We start from the raw sequence: 26,005 nt of genomic DNA on the forward strand, positions 1-26,005 counted from the left end.
AAGATTGCAGAATGGTTTATAAGAACTGCACAGAGCTTCTCAGTAAATGTCGTTATAAAGGTTCATTGATTAAAAGAAATTGGTTCTATTGCTCATAATAGCATCTCATTGATTGAAAAGCATTGCCTGGAATGGTTTCCTCCAAAGCAGCATCTGTTATGTATTAACCTTTCAGTCTTCAGAATCATGGGATATGAATTTCTTGCTCAAACTACTGGTTAGATGACCCATCCATGACATTTAATAAATTGCAACTCTGCACATAGACTTAGGATTTCATAAAAACAGGGAAAAATACATTATAATGACAGCATAGTTTTCATGATGCATGGTATAACTAAGTTCTTTATGTTAAAAACTAAAATTGTCTAAACTCAGAGTGTAAATTCTATTTTATTAAAAGCATGAAACAAAGTTTAGGATTGTCATCCAGCTTTAATGGTAAACAGCAATGTAATGATTGAACATTGAATGAAAGAAAATCCATCATGTCTAGTTTGTTAGAGAAAATTATACAAGGACAAGGCAGCTTTGATTTAAACTCTGGAGTAGTTAAAATGAATGTAGTTCCCTATCACACTGACATTAGTCATAACATGTGTACATGATTAAACAAATACATTCATGATTTTCTCTACATTTTTTTGCTATTATTTTAAAAAATCTTTTAAAAGTGGTGCAGTTTATTGTTTTTATCAGGTTTCATGAGAGAATTCTTCTAATAAAACCACAATGAAGGTAGTTTTATTTAAGAGATTTGATTGTTTTCAGTTAATCACTAAAATACGTTTTACATTTTTGTTTTTCATTCTGCATAGGAACTACTTGCAAATCTGAGATTGAGATCTAAATTATCTTTACTGGAAACTAAATAGTGTGAAGAGAAAAATTTTATTATTAAGTCTATTTATTTTCTAACTAATGAGACATAGCTCAAAGCAGTTCACTGACTTTCCTGCTGTACAATTGTGACATAAACAATAATTTGACACCTAAAGATATTAATATTTTGACTTTACAGTACAGTATCGGACACTTAATTTATTAAAAATTAAGTCTTAAGCAGTCTTCCAGGGGCTCCAGTTCAGGAGTTAAATGTAGTCTTACTTCAATAATGTTAAACAGTACACAGACTGATAGGTTTTAAGCAGTTCACAGATCAGTGGTATCTGAGTCACACAAGAAGGAAAAACAACATTGTGCTGTTAATGTGCTTTGGTGGTATTAGCAATTTCATGGCTAATATCACCAGTGTGGACTATAAGTGAAACCAGGAAAAACTAAGAAGAAAACAGAATATCTAAACCAAATAGTACACAGCAAATTTGAGAATACGAAAAATTAGAAGGATGCTGAATAAGGAAGTGTGAGGCACAAAAGTAGTGAAGGATTAATATATCCTCAAAGAGGGTCAGTCAGTGCAACTTGTGGTCGAGCAGATTATCTGTGTGCAGCACAGCACAGGAGCAGATGATGCCCAGCAGCATATCCAAAGCTCTGGATGGAAGCACCAGGGTGCTGAGCTCTTATAAAACCTAAAGTATGAGGCCCAGATAGGCAGTAGCAATTTCTATTCTTAAAGTGAGATGTACACTGCTAAATCTAATAGTATCAACCTGACCCCTGTGCTCAAGTATAAGTTAATGACAGCCATCCAGACTCATCAGTGCCCACTTTGCACATGAAAATTTTATGAGTGCTCAGGGATGTTCTCTGTACCTAAAATTGTGCCTTGAAAACTCTGAAAAATGTGATCGTTGCAATAAGGTAGAAATCACACAGAAATTAGATATTTCTCTTACAAAATCCTCTAAGGATTGTGTCCTGGAGTTGAGCTCAGAGACACCTATCACAAATCTGAAGATCTAAGCTCCCAACAAAAGCAATTGCAGTGGCAATATCTTTTAAGTGAAGAAGGAACAGACTTAGAGAAAATGTTGCTGCTTCCCACATTTCATATCTGCAGTGAGGAGCAACTGGTTCTGTATCTTTTTTCTTCTTTTTGAGGTTCAGGCCAACATACCTCAGCTGTAAGAAGAATATTGCTAAAGCTACCAGCCTGTCATTGTCTGGATATAAGGTTAAGAGATTCCCACGGGGACAGAAAAAGAATTATATGCCAAATTTACAGATTGGGACTTCTGTGCACTATGGTTTATTACCAGAAATACAGTCCCTAGACTCCAAGTTAGGAAAATATTTAAGCCAAGTATTTAGACAGCAAAATTTTCTTGATTAGGATAAACTCCAAATTTGGAGTCATTAGTGCCTTACTGTGATAGTGAGAATCATGTGATCAAATCATGTGGTTCAATACACATTTTCTAGATGTGTGTCAGGTGGAAGAATAGCAACTTTGAAAATTTATTTTTTCCTATTAGTGATAGGAAGTATTGCTGATTATAAAACTTGAGCTGTCTTTTAACTGCAGTTTATGATTAAAACTAAAAGTCAAAAATATAAAATTAAACTGTTGGATTATATACAACATTCCAAAATAATTTTTCACTTATTTAAATTTTTTCTTTGTTATGTATTTTCATCTTGTTTCCAGACTGAATGTGTGATATATCAGCTTTCAACTTCTGGATCCATTAAGACTTTCTTTTCTGCTAGATTAAAAATTAATCTACTATCTAAAATGCTTTTCCTGTAGCATAGGATCAAGACAGCTCTTAATCTCTTAGATAAATTAAATAGATGCGGAATTTCTGTATTTTATAGCAGACTTTCCAGACCTTGAGCATTCTTGTAGGTCATTTCCTTGCTGCATTCCAATTTGTTAACATAATCTTTGAAGTGTGGATTCCAGAACAAAGAACAGTATTACACTGACAACTTGATGACTGCACCATAATGGGCTATTGAGAGACATTCAGGTAATATCATTATGGGTATGAGATGCATATTTAAAAAAAAAGTGGAAAAGTGGTGAAATTCATGCTGAGAACTAGATCAAAGGCTAAATTGTGTCTAGATTGTAATAGATTGGAGGTGTAATAAAGACTTGTGTTTTCTGTTGTTGCTTTACCATTTAAACAATAAATAACACCTAAATAATAAAAAAAGAATATTTTAGAAACATTAACAACTGGCAGATTTTAGTGACTTTTATGTTCTACTGACAGAGTTTACCAAAGAAAGAAAACTTTCAACAGAGGATTGTAAGTAGCCTGTCCTTGTTTCTCAGTATAGGGAGATAACAATAAATGAGAGAAACTTTCTGGAGAAATTCATATCTGGGAGAAAGTGTAACCAGAAATATTTCTGTTTGCATCTCTGTCTATGCAACTGGTAAAATCAGTCTGTTACTAAATATATATTTGCATACAAAAAGAACAGATTTTTCTGTATTTTTGTAACTTTTATTAAAAACTTACAGACATTTTTGTCTCACATGAAGTTATAAATCCATAAATCTGCCTGAAAACTCCTTGATGTATTATTGCTGTTTTTGTTTTTATTGCTTTATTTGGGTTCTTGTGTTTTTTTCTCCAACTATAGGTAGCATTTTTAACATACATAGTTTTTCTTAAATTCATAACTACTTTTGCAACACTTGCAAGTTTCATCCTTGGATTCAGGTAATTAATATTCTACTCCATCATACTTATTCAGTTTAATAAAGTTCTGCCGTTTAGGGGGAAAGAAGTGTGTACAAAATAGGGAATGAGGCACAGCGGACATAATTTCAAATATCTCTGATAACGTTGGGGATACAGCTGGTGCAGATAATTATTTATGCATTTTTGTATCAAATAACACTGTCTAAACAAATTCAAAATATGAAAAGTTTCTTTTGTACTCTTTTGAGTGCTAAAACTTAGAGTGCCCTACAAGCATATAACGGGGCATCGTACAAGCATAAAAGGGGGCATTACTATTCTATCTCATAATTATTGACATTAATTACTAATTAATGTCAGAAGCAGAAAACAGGCTCCAGAAAGATGAAGAAAATAAAATCTTTAACTGTCAAGCTAAAATAATCTAGCTAAAATAAATATTTAAAATAATTAAAATAGTTAAAGTAATCTAGTCTTAAATAATTAAGCCAGTGTGCTCTCTTCTCTTTAAATCTATGTGGGGAGTGGGAAGTGGCAGAAGGTTCTACTGACACATTTTGTCTGTTCTTGTCTGGCAGGAACACAATTCTTTTTTCTGGATACCTTAATATTACTAAATTACCTTATTATATCTAAAAGATCATATTTTAAGTTCTTTGAAATCATAACCTTAATTTACTTCTCTGTAAGTAATTCCAGCCTGACATCCAGAACATGAGTGGAATTGACTTTCCTGGTGGTCTTATTTTTAAGGTTAGACCAGCTATCAAGACATAATGGTCTAGAAATCAGACATTAATTTAACAAAAGAGAAATAAATTTTATGGAGAATATTAAATATAAACTCTGTTACATGTTCCCTCATGCTTATTACATTTCCTCTTTATAACATGCACAGCTGCTTCAAAGGAAGTCAGTGAGAACATTTTCAATGAATGAATGTATGAGGGAATGAATAAATGAATGAATATATTTCAACCATGAAATACCAAATTCTGGGTTTAGTTCTACTGTTATTGTAACATTCTCATTAATTTCAAAATTTCTCAAACCTTGCTGGGCAGAGATATGTTAAGCTGGTCCTAGATTTTATAGAATTCATATGATACAAAAATATAATAACATTTTGGAAATGACAATGTGACTTACTTAATTTTGGTTCATATTTCTGTGTATTCTGACACCATATATTAATTTGAGCAGGCTGAGATAAGTTGAATTAAGATGACAAGCAGAAGAGGACTTTGGGACCTCCAGTACTGTCAAATATGAAAATATTTCTTTCCTCTGATTTCATTTTAAGGAACTAACATTATTATCTGGCCCTGAAGTATTGTGGCCATAAAATGATAAAATTATCCAGAAATGCCTCAGAGACATCTGAACATTCCCCGTTTGAATAGCAATATGCTGAGGAATAAATTTACATTTTTAGTAGCTTAGTTCTACTTTATATATCCCCTAAAGGGCAATGCTGTTCAATATACTTTGTTGAAGCAAAATATGGCTGTTTAGTGTGTTTATTTAACTAGCTAATGCTCGTTTGCTTATCTGACACCTAAAGTCACTAATGCTGCATTGAGCCTTGTGTTACTTGTATATTATTACCTACAGGGGAAGGAGAGAAATCCTATGAAGTGTTTGAAATCCTCTGGTAGAATAGTAAAATATCTGATTTTGTGCTGAGACTAGGGCCTCTCCACGGCTCTACTGCAGCAAGGGCTTTCAGCTGCCATCAAAGCCTCTTTTCCATGCAGGGGCACGGCACATGCCTTGTCCATGGAATGATCACAAAGACTGGCCACAGAGTAATCGTGTGAAATACCACAGCATAGGCCACAGCACATGTAGCTGTTGAGATGGCCACAACACAGAGTGTGACCATAAACTTCAGAAGGCTTTAAGCGTTCACCCATGCAGAGTAACACCAGGCCTCATCAGAATAAAGCTTCGAGCATCTGCCCCTCTTGTTCTTTAGCCCAACATTTTGTAATAGATGGCTAATGAGATGATTTTTTTCCTATGTGTGGCATGCTTTTAAATGTATAATCTCAGTATCTTCCACCACAGTGAAAAATCTAGGCTGAAGCAAGAGAAAGTGCTGTCTTTAGATTCCAGCATTTTTGCACTGTATGCAAACATGCTGAAGTCCCACAAAATACTAAGCATACAAATACTAATACTAATGGCAATTGTCAGTCAAATCATGTCTGAAACACTCCCAAAATATTTGTTTACACAGAAAGGAAGTATATTTCTCACAGGCATTTGTGCTAGTTTTGACTGGGATGGAGTTAATTTTCTTGACAGCAGACAGTATGGTGCTGTGTTTTGGATTTGAGCTGGAAACAGTGTTGATGATTTAGAATGTTTTTGCTATTTCTGAGCAGGGCTTACCCAGAGCCAAGGCTTTTCTGCCTCTCATCCACCCCACCAGCGAGGAGGCTGGAGCCTCAGGAGTCTGGGAGGGGACACAACTGGGACAGCTGACTCCCCCTTACCAAAGATAGATGTCCCACACCCTATGGGGTCACCGTCTGTGTATAAAGATGTGGGGAGAAGAAGGAAAGATGGGAACATTTGGACTGATGGCATTTGTCTTCCCAAGTCACACTTGCACATGGTGGGACCCTGGAGATGGCTGAACTGGACCTGCTGCCTGGAGATGGCTGAACACCTTCCTGACAATGGAAAGTGGTGAATGTATTCCTTATTTTGCCTCCCCTACTTAACTGCCTTTATCTCAAATCCATGAGTTTCCTCACTTTAATTCTTGCAATTGTCTCCCCATCCTTTAGGTGAGAGGGGTGAGTGAATGAGTGGCTCTGTGGGGCTCAGCTGCCAGCTGGACTTAAAACACAGCAGCATCTGTGAATACTTAAAAACTTAGCTCAACATAGTTACCCTACTCTCACATTTTCTCTTTTTTATTGTTTTTTTTTTTTTGAGAAAGAACATTTCCCATAATTTGTTTCCCTTCATATTGCTCATTTTGGCACACAGAAATCAAGTCATCAAGAATTGTTACCAGCAAGTACCTGTTCCTCTTAAAATTTTCTGGGCTGCAACCTATTTATTACCCAGACCTACTCTCCCCTAGAACTTCAATGAATCACAGTGCACTTCACTGCATTGATGCTGTAGGAGATTTTGAAGTGCATTGTTCTAGACAGCTCTAATCTTCCAAGTCCTTCATGTCCACTTAGCAGGCATATCCTCCAGGATTCCTCTTTATGTTTCAGAGATGTTGGGTGAAATGAAGCAGACAATACATGGAGCACATAATGATGTGTCTTGATATATGGCAACACCACTTCCACATCCCAACACCACTTCCACTCTTCCAAAGCACACGTCACTGACACTTTAAAGTCCTTGGGGTGAAGTTAAATGTCTCCTTTCTCTTGGCCATCAGCCCAGTAAAAGGCTACAAAATGCATGGAAGCAGAGAGCAAACTGGACCTTCAAAAATGATTGATGGTCTCACAACACTACTGGAGCCCTTGTCTACAAGGCAAAAGTATTTCCTTTCTGATTCCAGAAAGCAGACAGAAGGGTCACAGTAATCTGACCATATATAGATATTTGGAATGTAGAGATGAGTGTTTGAACAAGATGAGTGTTTGAACAGAGCTCCCTAGAATTCTTCCATAAGTGATGACCTTCCATAGGATGACCTGTGCCATGATTAATGTCCAGGGCGTGGGAAGAGGATCAGACTGGCAGGGCACCTCCTGTTTATTTGTCTGAGAGTATGTGCTCAGTATAATTCTATGGCCTTATAGCACTTCATGCAGGGTACAATCTTTATATTTTCAGTATTCTATATGGTACATACCATGCTGCCAAGCTAATGGGTACTTGGAAAGGACTACTGGAGTTTGTGATTTTTTTTACTGCCAGTTCAAACCTCCCTGGTCTGCTAGTTGTTTATGGTAGGCTGCACATGATATATTACAAGAAAAGATATAATGGCAGCTGAATTTGAAAAAATAAATTCCAATACTTGTGGGTATATCAATTTCAAAGGAATCCACCTTAAGACTGCATTACAGTGGTAGTAAGAGTTTTCAGTTCAATAACATTAAATCAATGCAATTAAAGAGAACAAACTGGATCAATGTGGCACCTTGGAGAAGACATGGCCTTATTGTTCATTGCTGGGAAAAAATCCTTTTGAAAGACCTATTCATTTAACTCTTCAGAAAAGGAAAAATATATAATTGGATAAAAAAAATCATGCCTTTTGTTCTTTACCTAAAAGATTATTAATAATTGGTGTGGCAATCATTTAAACACTCTCAGAGCCTGCCATATATTAGTGCCAGCAATGCTAATTTTATTCAGACTGAATTGGCATCAGAATAAATACAGGAGAAAATATATGGTATTTTTGCAAGAAATAATTGTGCATAGTTTCATCACACTCCTCTCCTCCTCCTTCCTATAAAACCATTTTTAAATATCTCCTTTCAAATGCAGATTCTGACCACTTCTTACTGCAATATGCAGTTGTTTCCATGAATTAATAAAAATATTTTAATTAAAGATATTAAAAGAGATTTAACAAAAACCCACAAACTCCAGTAGTTGCTGCAAAAAATGGTATTGCCCAGGCAGTTTTAACCTCTGAAGACTTCACTTAACAACTGGTTGTTCTTGCCTGTTCAACACAAAATTTCTGCCCAAAGGAATAATTCTCTTTGGAAATAAGCCTGGATACAGATTCCTTAGATTTAGACACTTAAGTGGAGGTAAAAGCACCTATTTTCCATCAGGATGTTGTGCAGAAGATAAACTGTAAGAGAAAATATATCTCCTCAGCAATGAGTATGCCTATGTACATCCTGCTTTTTGTAAACATACCAGAGCATCTCCTGACCTGGAGATGACCTTTTGTTTTTTTATCTAAGAAGCCTGGAAAGCCCAAACTTCATCTTTTTTATTCATTTTTTGACTGAGCTTAGGCTAAAAGCAATTCCAAGTTTAATTTGGTTGATAGTTATGTTTATGAGTCCATTCTGAAACATCCAGGATGTAGCTAGGGCAAACCTGTCATTCCTGTTTTACAGGTGGCCTGAACCCTTTGTGGCTGCAAAAGATAATTTCACTCAAGTAACTAAAAAGTTGTGGGCTGTCTAATGAGATATGGTGTGGAACTATGACATTACCATCAGGGCAGAAGAAGGAGATAGAAGCAACTAGACTCACACTGGATATTCCCCTGCCTGCACAGAGAAAGGGCTGTGGTATTTACTGAGGCATTCCCTGAACATGCATTTGTCCCTATGTAATACACAGATAAAAACACAGATAAACTTCTAGTAGAGAAGAGCAAAGGAAAGGAATTAATTGCTGCTTTTTGTTCCCAGCAAGTTTACTGTAGAGATAGAGCCTTTACTTTTGGACAAAAGAAGACAAAAGGAGCAAAAAGAAGAGAAATAATGAACAAAAATTGTGGCGAGACAAATTCCACTAAGATATAATAAAAAAGTCACATAATGCAGATGAGGAAACGCTGAAACAGGTTCAACTCATAACTCTGTTGGACACATCCCTGAGCCTTTTAATTCAACCTGAACCTAGTCCTGCTTTGGACTGGGGACTCCAGGCTTTCTGTCCAGCCTATCCAATGATGTCATAGGCATTTATCCACCCCAGAGAGACGGCACAGATATTTTCTACTTACAGGAGAAGATTGCAGCATCTACAACAGCAGCTGTAGCACTACTGCTTCCTGCTGCTTCTAAACACTACGACACACAGAACACACCACAGGCCAGTTTGCCACAGGATTCAAAGGTTTATAATCCTTTATATCTGTTTGATATATCTGGCATCCCTTGTGACAGGATAGGAAAAAGTCTGTGCATTGTGCATCCTTTCTATCAAAATTTGTGTGCATTCAGGCTTTTGTATATCTTTTAGAGAGAATGAATTGTAGAGAGTGCCATTCAGAATTTCTCTAGATTTAAGTTGCAAGGTGCCACAGCACTGTTGTTTAGGCATGTTATGTTCTTGAATGAGCTTGCAGCACGTTTGAGCATGATTAGAAAGGTAGTTTATGACATTCAGCACAGAACAAAATAGATTATGAATTCTGTTCAGAAACAGTTGCTACACTGGCTTTCTCCCAATACTATTTAAAACCCATTATTTAGCTGTTGGCTCCAACTTCTGTGTTTTGTTGTTCAGTGGGTTTTTTTTTCTAGCACTCTTTTGAGAATAATTTAAAAGAACTTCTGCTGCAGAAGCTGGTAGCTGTTTTAGAAATGCTTCATAAAAGCCATTGCATCTGCAGATGAAAGTGTGGCTGTGTGATGATACCATGCAATACTGTTGAGGGGGATTTACGGAGAGTGTAAAGATGAAGTCTTCTAAATTTTGCATTTAAAATAAAATGAGAACTTTTCTTTAAGGATGGAAATATCCTTCCCATGAAATTTCCAGGGATCTTAAAGCTGTGGTTTGATTTGTAACTGCATAAAGTTTCAATGAAATATCCTACTAATCTATATAAAAGCTGTTAAATTCTAGTAAGATGACATAATCTGATTTTGCTTTAAAAGTCATGAAACATAAGCAAGTATGGCCTGAAGTAATATACTGAATGCAGTAATCTAGTTATACAGCCCTGATTTATAGTAGTTGATATCCTGGGTATGTCCCTATACTCCTCTTCCTTTTTGTTGACCCCTGAAGATACACTTGTAAAAAGAAAAGCATACTGCATGTTCTTTGCTTAGCCTCACATCAGAAGGATTAGAATTCCTAACTGACATGAGCAAAACCTGTGCAGGTATAAATCTTTGCTTTTCACTTATTCTTTGGCTAGAGCCCATAAAATTACCAAGTGTTTTGCAACCTAGTGGATTTCAGAAGGCTATTTGGTTTGGTTGATAAAATTAAGTTAAATGAAAGAATAAATACCTATAAACAATTCAAATACAATTCCAGAATTAAAGAAATTGATGTTTATTTAAATCTTATGGTGAAGATATCGACATAATGTGCAAATAATGACATTTAGTAAAGCTGGAAGAGTGTAATGACATCTGTTTTGGGAAGCATAAAGGTCTAGAGGTTTACATCAGTGTAAAACAGTTGAAAGGTTCCAGATATGTTTAAGAATACCATGACGATTTACCTCAGCTGGATTTCTGACTACTGTTTACCTTACTCTCTATTTTCAACTTAAGTTGCACTATTAAAAAAAAAAAATCACCCGAACTCAAGATTAAAAATTGAACTTAAACTCCCCAAATTAACAGCTTCCTTTAGATATGAAATAATGACTTGCTACATGACAAAACAATGTAGTCCCATGAACCCACAAATGTCAAAAACGTGCCTACAAAACCGAGGAAAAAAATCCCATCATTTTTAAGAATTCCCCATTATTGCAGAATTTGAGTTAAATCTGAAAAATAATTGCCTATTTCCCAGTGTATAACTGCAGTTATAGAATTTCCAAGCAGAAATAGTTCTGTGTCTATTAATATATTGACTAAAATGAAATAACACTTGAAAGGCATTTGAGCCATACATCAATCAGGACAGTTTGTAAATGAACTAGCACCGTGTACTTGAAGATGAATGTGAATATTTTTCAGACTTTATTGTTCATCCCTCTGGGCAGTGTTGACCCAATAAAATGTTTTACTAACTGTCTTCATACCTCTTATTTTGTACCTATAAAAATGGGTTGCTCAGCTGGACAAGAGGACCAGTTTCCTTTGCTTTCCTGATAATAAGTGACTTGGGGAAGTTGACAGGATGGAAGTATTTTATTTTAACTACCCTTCTATTCTTTGTTTTAACTTTCTTTTCCCCACCTCTGAAGATGAACTAAACTTCCTTGCTGAAATTTTGACATATAGGAATGCAAGGACTTGGAAACAACCAGCAGGGCTGTTTAAAGCAATAAATACATTTGGCGAGGATGCACCATGTACCACTACAGTCTTGATTTTGCAAGGAATGTGAAATCTGGACGTTTTCTTTCATTCTTGTTACCATTCTTGCACACTTAGATATCAATCAGCTCTCCCATCCCTATCAACTACATTCCCACCTTCAAAACATGATGAAACAATAGCATAAACCTGAAGGAAAATGATCAAAATATCATATTCTTTTATATTTACCTGGCTGTATACAGTTCTTCACAGACCATCATAGAGAACAAAGAGAAATATAGATATTCCACATTTTCAAAGTCTTGCTCTTTGCTTAAAAGTCATTAATTGTTAAATGCTCTGTGCAGTTGCTGTTGCAAAAAATATTTTCAAATAAGTTTAAATAAATGTATATAATATTCCAATAAGAAAAGGCTAATATTTACCTATCTGAAGTAAATTATTTTCTTTTACAGCCTACTCAGGCCTGACATACAGCAGGCAGTCTGTAACCATAGCAATCAGCTGTATTGACAAAGAACCCAACTAGGCTAAGCAAAAAGAGGAATTGCAGAGCAAGGGAAGATCTGATTAGTGCAGCTGTGCATGCCATGGGCAGCATGAGGATATTGGCTCCTGTTGGCTGGAGATGCTCAAACAGTGAAAGACATTTCAGCAAATGTTAGCTAAACATTAGAAAGTGCTTCATTTCAACTCTCTTCACTATTGCCGCAGAGCATTGGGATTCACTTGAATTTCTTGAAACTTTTTATTTGCATATCAACCTGCATAACAAGATAGAGTATTAAAAACATTTGTACAGAAAAGAATATGGGGTAGATGGTGCGTTAATCTACAGATCATGTTATGAAAAAAGGATCTCCAAATGAAGTAAGGAGCTGAATATACCAAAGATAACCAATCACACCTTCAGCAACTGGCTCAGGTATGACCTGGCAGCCACTTGAAATTGTATCCCTCTCTAAGGCTATGAAACATTGAGCACAACTGAACAAGGACATAAAACTCTGCCTGTTGCTATGATTTTGATCAGTTATAATTAAGTTTGGGGGAAAAGGGATCCAACTAGTAGACCCATAAAAGGATAATTATAACAGTTTAGGGTGTCAGTGACATTACCACTTTCTTTTATTATGGTCATTCTTGCTGTCTCAGTATTAAAAATAAGAATGTGTTGATTTCTAGCTCTAAATTCCCCAGCTGAAGTGAGAACTTCTGGCAACTATGTCTTCCAGGCTGGAAGTTTGTTTGTGTTCTAGTATAGAAAAGATCAAGTCCATCTACAATCCCCTGGTTGACAATTTATGACAAGGATAAACTCTTTCAAGGAACATCCATCTTTCATCTCAGCATCCATAGCATCTAATAAAAGAGAATAAAAGAAAAACCCAATCCATATTTAGTATCTCAAGTAATTCTTTTTACCAGCAGCTCTGAAGGATCCCAGTTTTAGGCATCATGTTGGGTAAATTACACTACATTACATTAGAAATAAATTTGTGAAGATCCCAAATTAATTTCTACATATGAATACATTGTAAGGGCCAGTGACACAGGACACAAGGAGCCACCATCCCAGACAGTAATTGCACACCATCACCTGGCTGTTATCCAGTAGCAATGGCCTAGTGGGAAGGACTGGCTGACAGAATGTGTGAGACTCAGCAGCATCTGGAATGTGAACAGGACCTAGCAATTATTTCTGCTTCTTCCTTCAAGATATTTAAAATACTTCTTATTAGTGGCAGATTAAAACATGACTGTTGGATTTCAGCAGAGAAAATTTCCTCAGGGGCCTTTAAATGACCCTGGCAGAGTGGGAAGAAAACAAGACCCATTTAAACATCACAGACTCTACACTGTACCTAAATGTATGGTAAATATAAATGTAAATTAACAGTATATATATTTATATAAAAATATAAATATACAGTATACATACCACACCATATGTATTGCAGAGCAGATCCCAAATGCCAAATTAAGTGCATCTTTCTGTGTGTTTGTGTGCATAAACACACACACATGTATTGTGCACCAGTGAGCACACACACAGTTATGCACACATTAGGTGCTCATTCTTTAAATAGTCTAGAAAGCATAATTTCTATATTGCAGTTGAGACTTTATATTATTACATTGACTTCTTAATACTAATAAGATGGGAAACAGATGACTGAGGATTCAAAAGTCACGCCTCCACATCTTAGTGAAATTTAATTTAAAAAATGAACTTATGAATGTATTATATACTCCTGAATTGTACAGAGATAAATTTTTTAAAAAGACAAAAATAAAAAAAAAAAAAAAACCAAAGCAAAGACAGAATTTTCTAATTGCATATTCCTCAGTTAAGTACAGGAGTAATGAAGATATCTTTGTCCTGGAAAGGAAGATAAAAGAGCTACAGGATTTACTTCTACATATTTCATTTTCATTTCAGTTCAATTTTGCTTAAAGTATGTGCTGTGGCATTAAACCTAGGTAAAAATAGTGATAACAGTGTTAGGATTTGCAGCCTGGAAATGGCTTACAATGTGAGGAATTACAGCTAGAAGGTGCTCCCTGGATTAATTTATTATTGTCAAATTGTTCCTGAATAGAAAAGATTATTTTCCAGCAAACTTAAAAAAAAAAAATTTGCTAGTTCATCAAAGATTTGAGCACAACTGATCAATAAATAATTCATTCCAGACAAGACTGGTTCATGGTGTAGTTCCATTTTGGTATTTCTGGTAGAAGTTCATGTTAATCTTATCACCTATGACTTCCTGTAAGCTTACACTTTAAAATATCACCCAATAAAAAAGCTCTGCTGGTCTATTTAATGATCTATTGGCTCTGCAATAGTAAAACCACCTTTAGTTCAAATTTAGCTACCTGTACTTTATTTCTTTTATCTGTGGCTCATCTATCAGGAACAAATATATGTACAAATTTCAGAATCCCAAGTCTACAGAATCCACAATATAGAAAACATTTACACAGATAATCTAGAATGAAGATCTTGATTCACTGAAAGGAATGACAAGAAAAGCATGGTGCTACAGAATATGCAGCTGTAGACCAGCAATATGGTAGAGACCATATTGATTCCAGTTTGAAATTTTGCACATCAGGTCACGCATTTTCCCAAAACTTTTCCCGTTCCCACTTCCCTCAAGTGTAAAGTACATACTTGAGAAAAATACCCTGTTTCTATTGCTGCTGGCATGGAGCTGACCAAAATTCCAAGAATTTTTCATTTGGTTAACTGTGTTCACTCAAAACTGCATTAGCATTGTCATGTTCATTTGCAGACTTCATTCTCGATCTCATTTTGTCTGTGTAAAGTAGATTGAGGATCCCTCTATTATCAATTTTCTTCTGCTGCATAGGAAGCATACCCTTTAACCTTCTCTTTGGTAAGATAAACAGCCAGAGATCCTTCTTTCAGAACAGAGGCAAATTATATGGTCCTTTAGTCACAGCTTCCCTCTGAGCCCTCTTCAGTTTATTAACACCCTTCTTGAATTATGAATAGAGCTCTGAGAAAAGGATCCTTCTGTTCTCAGAAATTCCACACACCTTTACTCATCTGCTTAGACTATTTGCTGACTGGAGTTGGTTTCAAAAATATCTCCATTTCCCCCTTCCTTGTATTGGGCAAATTTCCTGCATATGACAATTATTTCAGTCAGCTTTGGTCGTTAAACCTAACCGTGCAAATCTCTCTTTAAAGGACATTGAATACAAACCCCATGCTTTACTCATACTTCCATTTATGTACTCTTGAGCCCATTTGAAGTTTCTTGTTGAATCTAGGGTTGCTATGGCTTCTAGAGCTGCTCCTCTTAAGGAGACAAATTTTGAGTCCTGCTTCACAACCACTCACTTAGAAAGAAGAAAAAGATTTCTTCAGCCTTAGATATGGACCCAGTCACCTGAAAAGCAACACGACTTACCAGGAAGGAAAATGCATTCTGTGTGCTGTAAGTTTGCACACACATGCAGATGCATCTGTTTAAGCATACAGGTTCATAATGGCATTATTCATATTGTGCCAATTTAGTGTGGAGAAAAAAAAATCAAACTTTAGCCATGGAAGTTAATTTTCACATTGAATAATTAAATATATGCTAAAAAGCAGATTCAGTCTTGCTTGACTGTCAATGGAAATCATAGCTTAAGTCATGGGCTTATAAAATTCCTTATTATTTAGGCTTTCAAATATTTTCTAACCCAGACAATCACTGTCTTTACAAGTACACCTACTGCATAATTATATGAGTGTTTTTATCAGTAAAGTGAATATAATTTTGATTTCTAGACACAAAGAATAGATTACATAAGATTTTATAAAAAACTAATTTATTTCATTTTACAAGGATGGAAGATAAAAAAAAACCATACTGGGAATCTAGGTTTGAGGAAAAGAGAAATTTTTTGAATTTATTGCCTATGCTTTATCAAAATGTCTCCTGCTACGTTCAACTTTTCAACTATAATGAAGCAGACCTTCAGCTGTGCTTCTCTTTGTTGCATATTCTCTGCCTTTGATGAATCTCCATCTAATGCACGTTTCTATTCAATATATCAGAGCATTGGAAGACTCTTTACCCTCCTCAAGAGGTTGAGGTGCTACATCAGAAACGTTGCAGTGCTCAGCATTGCAATGGCTGTGCTACTCTTCTGAACATCTGCCTCTTCAGAGCCAGTGCATCACACCTGACTGTCAGGAAAAACAATGAAAACAAAGCCGATCCTGTGCTCATGAAGTTAAAAGTAATGAGTAGCAAGTCTGTCAAACACAACGTGCATGGCCCCAGTGTGGCCTCCAGGGCTTCCTTTGTCTCAGGCATTGCCAACAGCTGCAGGTTTTTGTGATGGTGCTCATAGGGGCTCTTGGATAAGGGAAGAGACCTTGAGAATGTTGACTCCATGTTTCAGAGGGCTTGATTTATTATTTTATGATATTTATTACATTAAAACTACTCTAAAAGAATAGAAGAAAGGATTTCATCAGAAGGCTGGCTAAGCTAAGAATAGAAAGGTTTGTGGTTCGGACAGAGAGCCTGAGCCAGCTGGGCTGCGATTGGCCATTAATTAGAAACAACCACATGAGACCAATCACAGATGCACCTGTTGCATTCCACAGCAGCAGATAATCATTGTTTACATTTTGTTCCTGAGGCCTCTCAGCTTCTCAGGAGGAAAAGTCCTAAGGAAAGGATTTTTCATAAAAAGATGTCTGCGACAGGTTTTAAGGGCCACCTGTCATCGAATCTACAAACAGAGCCTGCATTGCTCAACACCCCTGATCTTTGCCTTCCACATGACAGCACCTGAGCACCTTAGAATCCTTGCACACAGTGTATTCCTCCTTGTGATGTGTACTTTTAAAATGGCTTTAGCTAATGGAGCTGTTTAATTTGCCTCATGGTTTCCCATCTACTCATGCAAATATCTTGGCTCAATCATGCATTTCTTCAGCTAATCACCCAGATGTATACCTGTGGTAAAGCTGTAAGAGCCTGGAAAAATCTTCCTACTGAGGAACTTGTCATTAAGCAGGAAATAGCTACAAACTGCAGTTAAATCCCATGTGTAACTTAAAAGCAGGAAACAAATGAGGACAGCCAGGAATGAATTATTTAACAATCTTCAGTCAAGTCAAAAGGTGTCCAAAGCTACCAGATTTCATGCTTCTCATCATTAATAGAATTGTTCAAATGCATCAGGGTTAGGGAAAGGTTTTGTGAAAGTTGTAATGAGACAATTTGGGAGAAGTAGACTGTGCCCACTTTGAAATACTCAAAGAATATCATTTTAGGAGTATAATGAACTTTTTATTGAACATTTGGTATTACTGTCAGGACTTGAAAATGTATCAAATCATTCCCACAAACAATATGAATATAAGGCAGGAGAAAGATGGTTATAGAAATGCTTTGACCTGTCTGGTGTGAATGGATTTCATAATTATGAAATGCCCATAGCCACCTACTTAGTATCAAAAGATATCTCTTTTATATCTCTTTTCACATGCACAGACACATATATATTCATTTCTTCTAACCTCAGTTAAAGAAGGAAATTTATAAGATCTACTGAGTTAAAAGTTAGAATGGGAGTATTAGAATGTTCCATGAAATCTTTGCTTTTCTTTGTACATTTACATAAAGTGTAAGATCCTGTGCTGATGTAATCCCATACACACAAATCAGGACACTGTCATTTAAGATCATGTCCCAGTATTTCAATCAACAGCTTTTTTATACCTGTTTTCTCCTCTACCCTTCTCTACTTCTTTTAAATAAGCTTTCCTGCATCATTTTTGCCATTAACTGGTCAGAAAGACTTTCATGCAGAAATGTTGGTAAAAATGTGGATTCTGCATTTTGTATGGACACTGTTATGCTGCTGCTCCCTCCACTCAGTAATAGCTGGAGGCTTCAAAGAATGCAGCATAGTAAAGGGAGGAAGCTGTAAGCAAAAGTTGCATTTTATATAATCTGCCATAATTTCTAATCTCTCCTACTTTACTTTTAGTACATAATATTTATTCCAGAAAATGCCGAATTTAATACTAATATTTTCTAGAGATTTCACAAGTCATTGTTGACTTTTTAGTTTAGGAAAATGTTATCTTGGGAAAAGTCTTAGACTTCCTAATACATTTTTGTTTCTTGTCTACACTGCTAGTTACCACCTATTTAGCACTCTTTCACATGGCTCATTAGGCATTCTGTTGGATATGTGATAAATAGCAGTGAAATTTTTTAGTCTGTTTTATAAAGAAATGTATGATAAAAAAATAGCTACTGGTTTGTGGTTTTTTTTCTTCTTTATTTACTCTGCATAACAAATTTCCTAATAATTTTACCATGATTATTATAGTAAAATAGTAAACACGTACCAATGGCATGATGTCTCATTTTAACAGTATTATAAAATATCAACTAACAACATTGAGTGACAAAGAAATGTTCAAAAAATTGACAGAGTTTAGAGGTCAATTTATTTACAAAAAATGTTAATGCTGCTGACCTGTGGTGTAAGAAAAGAAACCTGTAAATGTCTTTAAGAAAAATGCAATATTAAATGCTGCAATTTCCTTTTGGAAAGTGCACATTTTTCTATTGTTGTTTTGTGAGCTTTGTCCTTCCAACTGTATGTTTTATATAGCTTTTGCCTTGGAACTCCCTTGTTTCAATCCCCTAAAACTGTCAAGTGTGACTCCACCTGCTTTATTGTTCCCATAAATTCATATGAAACTAGTAGCTAAATCCAATTTGTGTCATTCTGTCTCTCTTTGTAGCCTATTCTAAATCTCCCAGCATGTTTCACAAAAGTAGAATCCTATTAAGGCCAAATAACCACTACTGTATTTTATTCCATGGTTATTACAGTCATGCTACTGTCACAGCTCTTAAAGACTCTTGTCTCTCCATGAATCTATGATGGTCAAAACCTGAAAATCTCATTACTACCTTTCTGTTCTGTTTTTCTCCATGTAATACCCTTTTCTCCTATACTATTTTTTTAAATTAACTCAGGTGTTATGTGTTTAAGCTCAATACTTTGTCAAATTTGTCGACCTGTAAAGTGCTACAGGTAAACATGAAAAACCTGTAAACTTTGGATAAACTTGGCCCATAAGCTGATATTCCTGTAGTTTTAGTGAAGTTATTTGCTTGCAAAGTGGTTTAATTTAATAATTAAGAATAGCAATTCATTTTTCCTTATTATTTCCAATTAGAAATTGGAAAACATTGGGAATTTCAATTGAAGTCCTACTATGTGGATTAAAACTCATGAAATAGCTGGATTAAAATCCATGAAGAGCTGTTATAAACAGGATAATATCCACAAAGCATTGAGAACATTTAAAAACATTTCTCTTTAACTTTTCAATGTAAATTTGAACCTATCATGATGCAAATGCCTAGGAAACTTGTCTTCATTTAGTGTCCTTGATGACTTCTGTGAGATTAGATGGATGGATGGATGGATGGATGGATGGATGGATGGATGGATGGATGGATGGATGGATAGATAGATAGATAGATAGATAGATAGATAGATAGATAGATAGATAGATAGATAGATAGATAGATAGATAGATAGATAGATAGATAGATAGATAGATAGATGGATAGATAGACAGATTGTGACGATGGGCACAGGGGTCTTAGGATGAGGGAAGAGATGTAGATCTGACTCCATGTTACAGAAGGCTGATTTACTATTTTATGATATATATTACAATTAAAACTACACTAAAAGAATAGAAGAAAAGTTCTCATCAGAAGGCTAGCTAAGAATAGAAAAGATTGAATCAACAAATGTCTGTGGCTCGGACAGAGAGAGAGCCAACTCTGCCATGATTGGCCATTAATTCCAAACATCCACACAAGAACAATCACGGATCCACCTGTTGCATTCCACAGCAGCAGATAATAATTGTTTACATTTTGTTCCTGAGGCCTCTCAGCTTGTCAGAAGGGAAAAACCCTAAGGAAGGATTTTTAATTAAAATATGTCTGCATCAGATAGACAGACAGACAGAAAGATGCACATACAGAAGCAAGAAATGGAGTAGATTGTGCTCATTAAAGATGTGTTTTAGAAGGTCCAAAACAGAAAAAGTTGGTTAGTTTTGTTTTTTGTTTTTTTTCTGAGGGTAGAGTGCCCAGGGGTGTTTAAAAAAAATTAATTAAATAAGTGTCCTAATCTGCAATCATAGTGTGCAAATACCATGGCGTATCTTGGATTCCTGCTTCTTTCACCCTCTGTACTCATGTCTCATGAATAAGTTCTCTCCTCTTTACTGCAATATGTATAATTAGATTCCAATCCTGCAATCCTAAAAGTGTGATTAATCACATTTCAAATACATGATAATTTTTCCAGGAACTAAGAACACAAAAAGGATGTCCTAGGCTCAGGAATGTTTGAGGGAAGCACAACCAGAAATAATCTCCTTTAAAAAGTCACAATGAATCTTGTGCCTAAAGGGTGTGTCTATTCCCATCAAGGAAGATCTCCTTCCACACATATTCCAAAGACAGTGTTGTGATTTATGAAATTTTGTGCTGTGCCAAATACTAACATGTTGTTTCTTGAAAGCCAGGAATAAAAAATGAGTTTATATCTACTGGAAATACTGTGCCCAAACAAAGCCAAACTGATTATCTAATATCTGAAAGGAGAAAATTAATTAGGAACATGGATGGAAACATGCTTCTTTTATGCAGTTTGGCTAAATTTCATGAGAAAAATGTGCTCTGAATATTTTTTTATAAAGTATATTAAATTATAAGATGACTCGATGCAATATGATTTTAAAAAAAATCTAGGAACTGCAAAACAACCTTCATAAAGAATGAAAGGAAGTTCATTATACTTCAGGTAACGAAGTGAATATTTATAGTAAATTTGATTATTATGTAACCTCATGCAATGAGTAAAGAAAAATTGAATCATCTTTCCAAATAGATGATGCAGTCATATTGCTCACAGGCTTTAAAAGAAGCTTAATTTAAGTTGAATGATTTTTTTTTTTCTATTATGTTCTAAATTTAATATGTTCAGGTCTGAAAGAAGGTGGCTTACTTCAGCTTTAAGCAGTGAAGATGGACCACAATACACAGGGCACATTTTGAACTTGTGACAAGATCAAACACATATTTTCTGGGAAGCTTTTATGAAATTGTCTTCCATCTTCCAGTGATTCTTTTTATGAAAAAAGAATCACTATTAAGAAATTTAAATAGTATTCAAATTAATATTTTAAAAACTTTAACAATCATTTAAGAAAGACCTTGAGATTTTTTTAATACCAGAAAGTGTCTTGATATTCCTTCCTTGCCCTGGAAATGTTAATTTGTTCTGTCTGAAAAAGGTATCACACTGACATCAAATTTCAAGACTGGAAGGTACTATTATAGAGCTGCTCTTTGGAAAATAATTGACCAATCATTTTAATTTTAATACTTGTTCGGCACATTACTGCTCTCCTTCAATTTTTTATTCTGAATTTATTTTTCTTTCCTGCTGCCCTGACATATGAATTTTCACAGTGCTTAATTATTTTGTCTTTTGCAACATGCTTAGGAAGCCACTAAAGTCTGATTATTTCATAAAAAGACAGAGAGAAAAGAGAAGGAAGGAAGGAAGGAAGGAAGGAAGGAAGGAAGGAAGGAAGGAAGGAAGGAAGGAAGGAAGGAAGGAAGGAAGGAAGGAAGGAAGGAAGGAAGGAAGGAAGGAAGGAAGGAAGGAAGGAAGGAAGGAAGGAAGGAAGGAAGGAAGGAAAGAAAGAAAGAAAGAAAGAAAGAAAGAAAGAAAGAAAGAAAGAAAGAAAGAAAGAAAGAAAGAAAGAAAGAAAGAAAGAAAGAAAGAAAGAAAGAAAGAAAGAAAGAAAGAAAGAAAGAAAGAAAGAAAGAAAGAAAGAAAGAAAGAAAGAAAGAAAGAAAGAAAGAAAGAAAGAAAGAAAGAAAGAAAGAAAGAAAGAAAGAGGAAAACCAAACTCTTAGGTCCATTGTAGAATTTATTTTCTATTTCCTGTAGGAGACAGGAGACAAGATTCTGACAGAAGATAATCCTGAGGAGGATTTTCTGTTGGCCTTTGGGAAAGGTTATTCATAAAGACATTTTTAGATCTCCGACAAGACCACAGCCACATGAAGTAAAAACCAACAGAATAAGAACTCTTATCCTTCTCAAATGTCTGGCAAAGAAACACACCTCACAGCACATCCTACAGCTAATTTCATCACCACTGCGGGATTAGAAAAATACAGCTGCCCCAGAAACCAAGGATTATCTGGCAATTTTGCACACTGACAAAAAGTATATTTCCCACATGTACTATTGCAAAAGTCTGCATTTACCTTTTATATTTACATACATATATATCTATTAGTGTACATGTGTAGGTAGAAAATTTCACATTGGCTAGAAATATAATTTCATCAAAAAACCCCAAATATTTAAAAAACTTGAACCATCATTTACTCCTTTATCAACAATATCTCTTCCTGCCTCATAATTGTACTTTTTCATTCTTGCATTTTTATTTGTATTACTTTCATGAGCTTTAATCACCAGCAAAAGAGAAAACTAGAATCTGCAATTCTTCTCAGATGTATTACAGTCTGCAGCTCTGGACTGTCTCTTTATGTTATAATCCTTCACAGTTATATCTTTAGATAGACTTTACTTCAGTTTTATTCTAGTTTTTGTTGTTATCCTCTCTTGAAACTTATTACCTTTCAGTGTGCTGAGGACGAGGCCTTTTCTATTCAGAATAAGATAATGCGATTTCAGAAATCTATTTAATTTCTTAACATCAAAAAAATCTCCATTTCATTCAGCATATTTTTGTACTAAACAATCCCTGCTTCCTTTTGTTGGTATTATATGTGCTTGATTTGTTAAAAGGGATATTTAATTATACATTAAATGGATCTTCATTCCTTCCTGTAACCTGACTTTTCATTACTAATTTCCTGGCCAATAGAATTAGCAACTCCCTCGCCATTCCTTTTTACTCTCCTCCCATCTTCCATTGTCAGGAGATTAATTCAAAACAGATGGCTTTACAAAGATGTTACTTTGTAAATATCTTAAACTGCATTGACACCCATAAGATGTTTTAAAAATTGTTTGTAATCATGGAGGACTGTAAAGATTTTCTTGATTTTATGGTTGGATTTTTGTCCCCATTTTCTATTGGTCTTTTGCATGTATTAAGACTATGGCAAAGCCAGTAGTTTTGGGAACATACTGCACTACACAGTATTAAAGGATAATGATTATAATTAGGAGAATTTGAAGTATTTTCACTGGTAATGAAAGGATAATGCCAGGTAAAATCTTCGACCTTTAGTAAAATCCACATGTGCCTCTTTCCAACCAAAATGTTTCTATGATTCCTTGATCCTGTGCATGAACTGTTGCCATGAATGCTTGAAATATCTTTGTAAGTTCACACAGAATCCACTGAGGAATATGGGCACTGGAACAGCACAGAAGTGAAGCACTTTCTGCAATCACTACAACTAGTCAACTTTTCAGATGTTTTCCACAGTAAAACTGAATGGCAATTTACACAGTGGTGTGCTGGTCTATGGCAATACACTCAAAAACATGTCAAAAATACTGAGTGACAAAACACACTGTGTCACTTAATGCTTCAACCTTAGTTTTCACAGACATTTTCTGCTTATTTCCTGCTTTCTATTGTATGTTAGTAATAGCTAATCCACAGAATTACTGCCATTTCAGTTTTGAATTGGAAACATTTATTGACATATTGATGGAAGACAATTTAATACTGAAAATTATTCATTTTTGCTGTTCTCCATTTAAAGTCTACCTTCCAGCCTTCCATTGATCTTACTGTCCTGACTTAGTTTGAGCTTTCCTTTCTTGAAACATATATTCACCAGTATTTGTTTTCCTGTTTCAGCCCCTAAAATGTCAGTTTTGTTTTCTCTACCAGTGCTCCTTGAAAATACACAGGATGAGATTTCCTGGAGCACTTGGTCTGGCCTGAGGCAGCTGGTCTAACTAAAGAGGTGGAGATGTAGGACTATTAATTTTCTCTGAGAATCATGAGCTACTATCTTGGTCAGACTGGCCAAAAATTTTCTGTGCTCTCACTTTGGGGAACACTTTAAAACAGTTGTATACCCATACTCACTGTACTGAGGAGCAAGAAAATAGTTGTTCCCAGGGCAAGAGAGGGAACATATGTATGTATTGATGTGCACTTTTAAAGCATTTAACAATTTCCATTAGCAACTGAAACCAGAATTTGCTACGTTCATCGAGAATGAACTTTTATCTTCTTTTAGCACAAAATCTAACAAGGAGTTAATATGAGGTAAAAATTAAATATGTCACTCCAAAGGTTTGTTAAACATGAAAAATAATAATGCTAAAAAAGAATTTTCTAATTACTTACAGGCCCATTCTTCTTCCTTGTCAGCATGGGTTAACACCACACTACATTAGGAATTATTGTCTTCTTTTGAGGTACTTGTACAATCAATTCTTGACATCCAGGTAGGGGCTGGTGACACAGATTCAGTAAGACTCTCACTAAGATTTACTCCAGAAAAAGAGATCTGAAGCATCACACCTTACTTTAAGAGGAAGTGGATATTCTGTTTAAATGATTACAAGATCTAGGTGGTCTCCAGGGAGTTTTACAGCACAGGCCTTGGCCATGCTTAAGTCCATATTAGTTGGAATAGTGTCCAACTAGTTAGTTGGACAGTTAATTGTTAAAATATAAATACAGTTAATTGCACTCTAGCACTGTCACCTGCAGATTCGTGGGACACTGTCATAGTTTAGGTTGATCTTCACCCTTGGTGTTTCCCCAAGGCACTGGCTTCCACCTTTTAGAGATGTCTTTTCTTTCCTGTCTTCTTTTTCACAATATTGAAGATCTTTTCCTGCATGTAGAAAGAGCTCTTTCAATTTTAAAATATTATTTCATTGCTATGAGCTCTTCCATTACAGGAAAACATGTTCTGCTTCAATCAGGATATCCTTGTGAATGATTTCTTTGCCTCACTGTTTTTCTTGTGTCTGTGACATTTAGTCACTGAGATGTAATTGTACACATCCCTGAGTGCTCTGACATTGCTGTTAAATTAGTGCTCAGAATACTGTGTGGACAGAGTACTATTACAGACACACAAACATACACAAAACATAAAAGACAATGGTACAAGTCAAGCTACATTAATGGAGAAAATTTCAGTTTCTTAAACTGAATTGCTAAAAAACCCTCTGATTTTAATGCAGCAGTTAGACAGAGACAGTGCAAGGCTTTCTTTTGTTTTAGTTGATTAATTAGTCAGTGTGTGTGCAGCAGCACAAGCACAAGCTGATATGTAAATGCTAGATGACATTGTTCATACTGTGCTAAGCAGGCAGTTTAAAAATATGTTTTATTGATCAGATTCCTTCCTGGAGGGAAAAGTGATGACAAACATTACTGGCAGGGTTATGACTACTGGGAGATGGGCTGATGTTTGCCTCAGATGCTTCAGATGTTTATGAAGCCAAAGATAAGGGTTCAGTGAAGAGCCATTCCCATGCTGTGCTTGTGCTCCTTTGCACCTCTTAGGTTGAATTCATTATTCTGTGAAACTGAATATTAACATTACTATTTTCTTTGAGATATTTTTATGCAAGGTGTCTTCTTACCAAGGGAGGTCCATTCCCAAGGTGTCTTCTTACCAAGGGAAGTCCATTCCTTCTGATGTTGTGCTAGGCACTGTATATTATGGATTTCATCCAATGGTTGTTAAAGTAAAACACAGAAACCTCCCTATCAGCAACAGGGGCAGGAAGGGTGGTGAGATTGACCAGGCAGTGGTGGCTAAGCACCTACTTGAGAATTGAAGAGCTTTTTCATGTAATCTACGCAGGAGACATATCAATAATATTTTACTTATTATGTATATTTATTCTAAATTTCATATTTCTCTAACAAATCATTCATGTCTAATGAAGATA

At 35.5% G+C, this 26,005-nt stretch overlaps 1 long non-coding RNA gene across 2 annotated transcripts in view; it reads right to left on the bottom strand.

Moving 5' to 3' along the window:
• LOC134429268 (uncharacterized) overlaps nucleotides 1-24,709 on the bottom strand; it is a 59,886-nt gene extending 35,177 nt beyond the window's left edge. For both annotated transcript variants that reach the window (XR_010030564.1, XR_010030565.1), the window contains exon 1: nucleotides 24,438-24,709. This is a non-coding gene — a long non-coding RNA (uncharacterized LOC134429268). The remainder of the gene's footprint in view (nucleotides 1-24,437) is intronic.
• Between the last annotated feature and the right edge of the window lie 1,296 nt (nucleotides 24,710-26,005).

This window comes from Melospiza melodia, chromosome 1 (assembly GCF_035770615.1).
Source record: "Melospiza melodia melodia isolate bMelMel2 chromosome 1, bMelMel2.pri, whole genome shotgun sequence".
Taxonomy (NCBI): Eukaryota; Metazoa; Chordata; class Aves; order Passeriformes; family Passerellidae; genus Melospiza; species Melospiza melodia.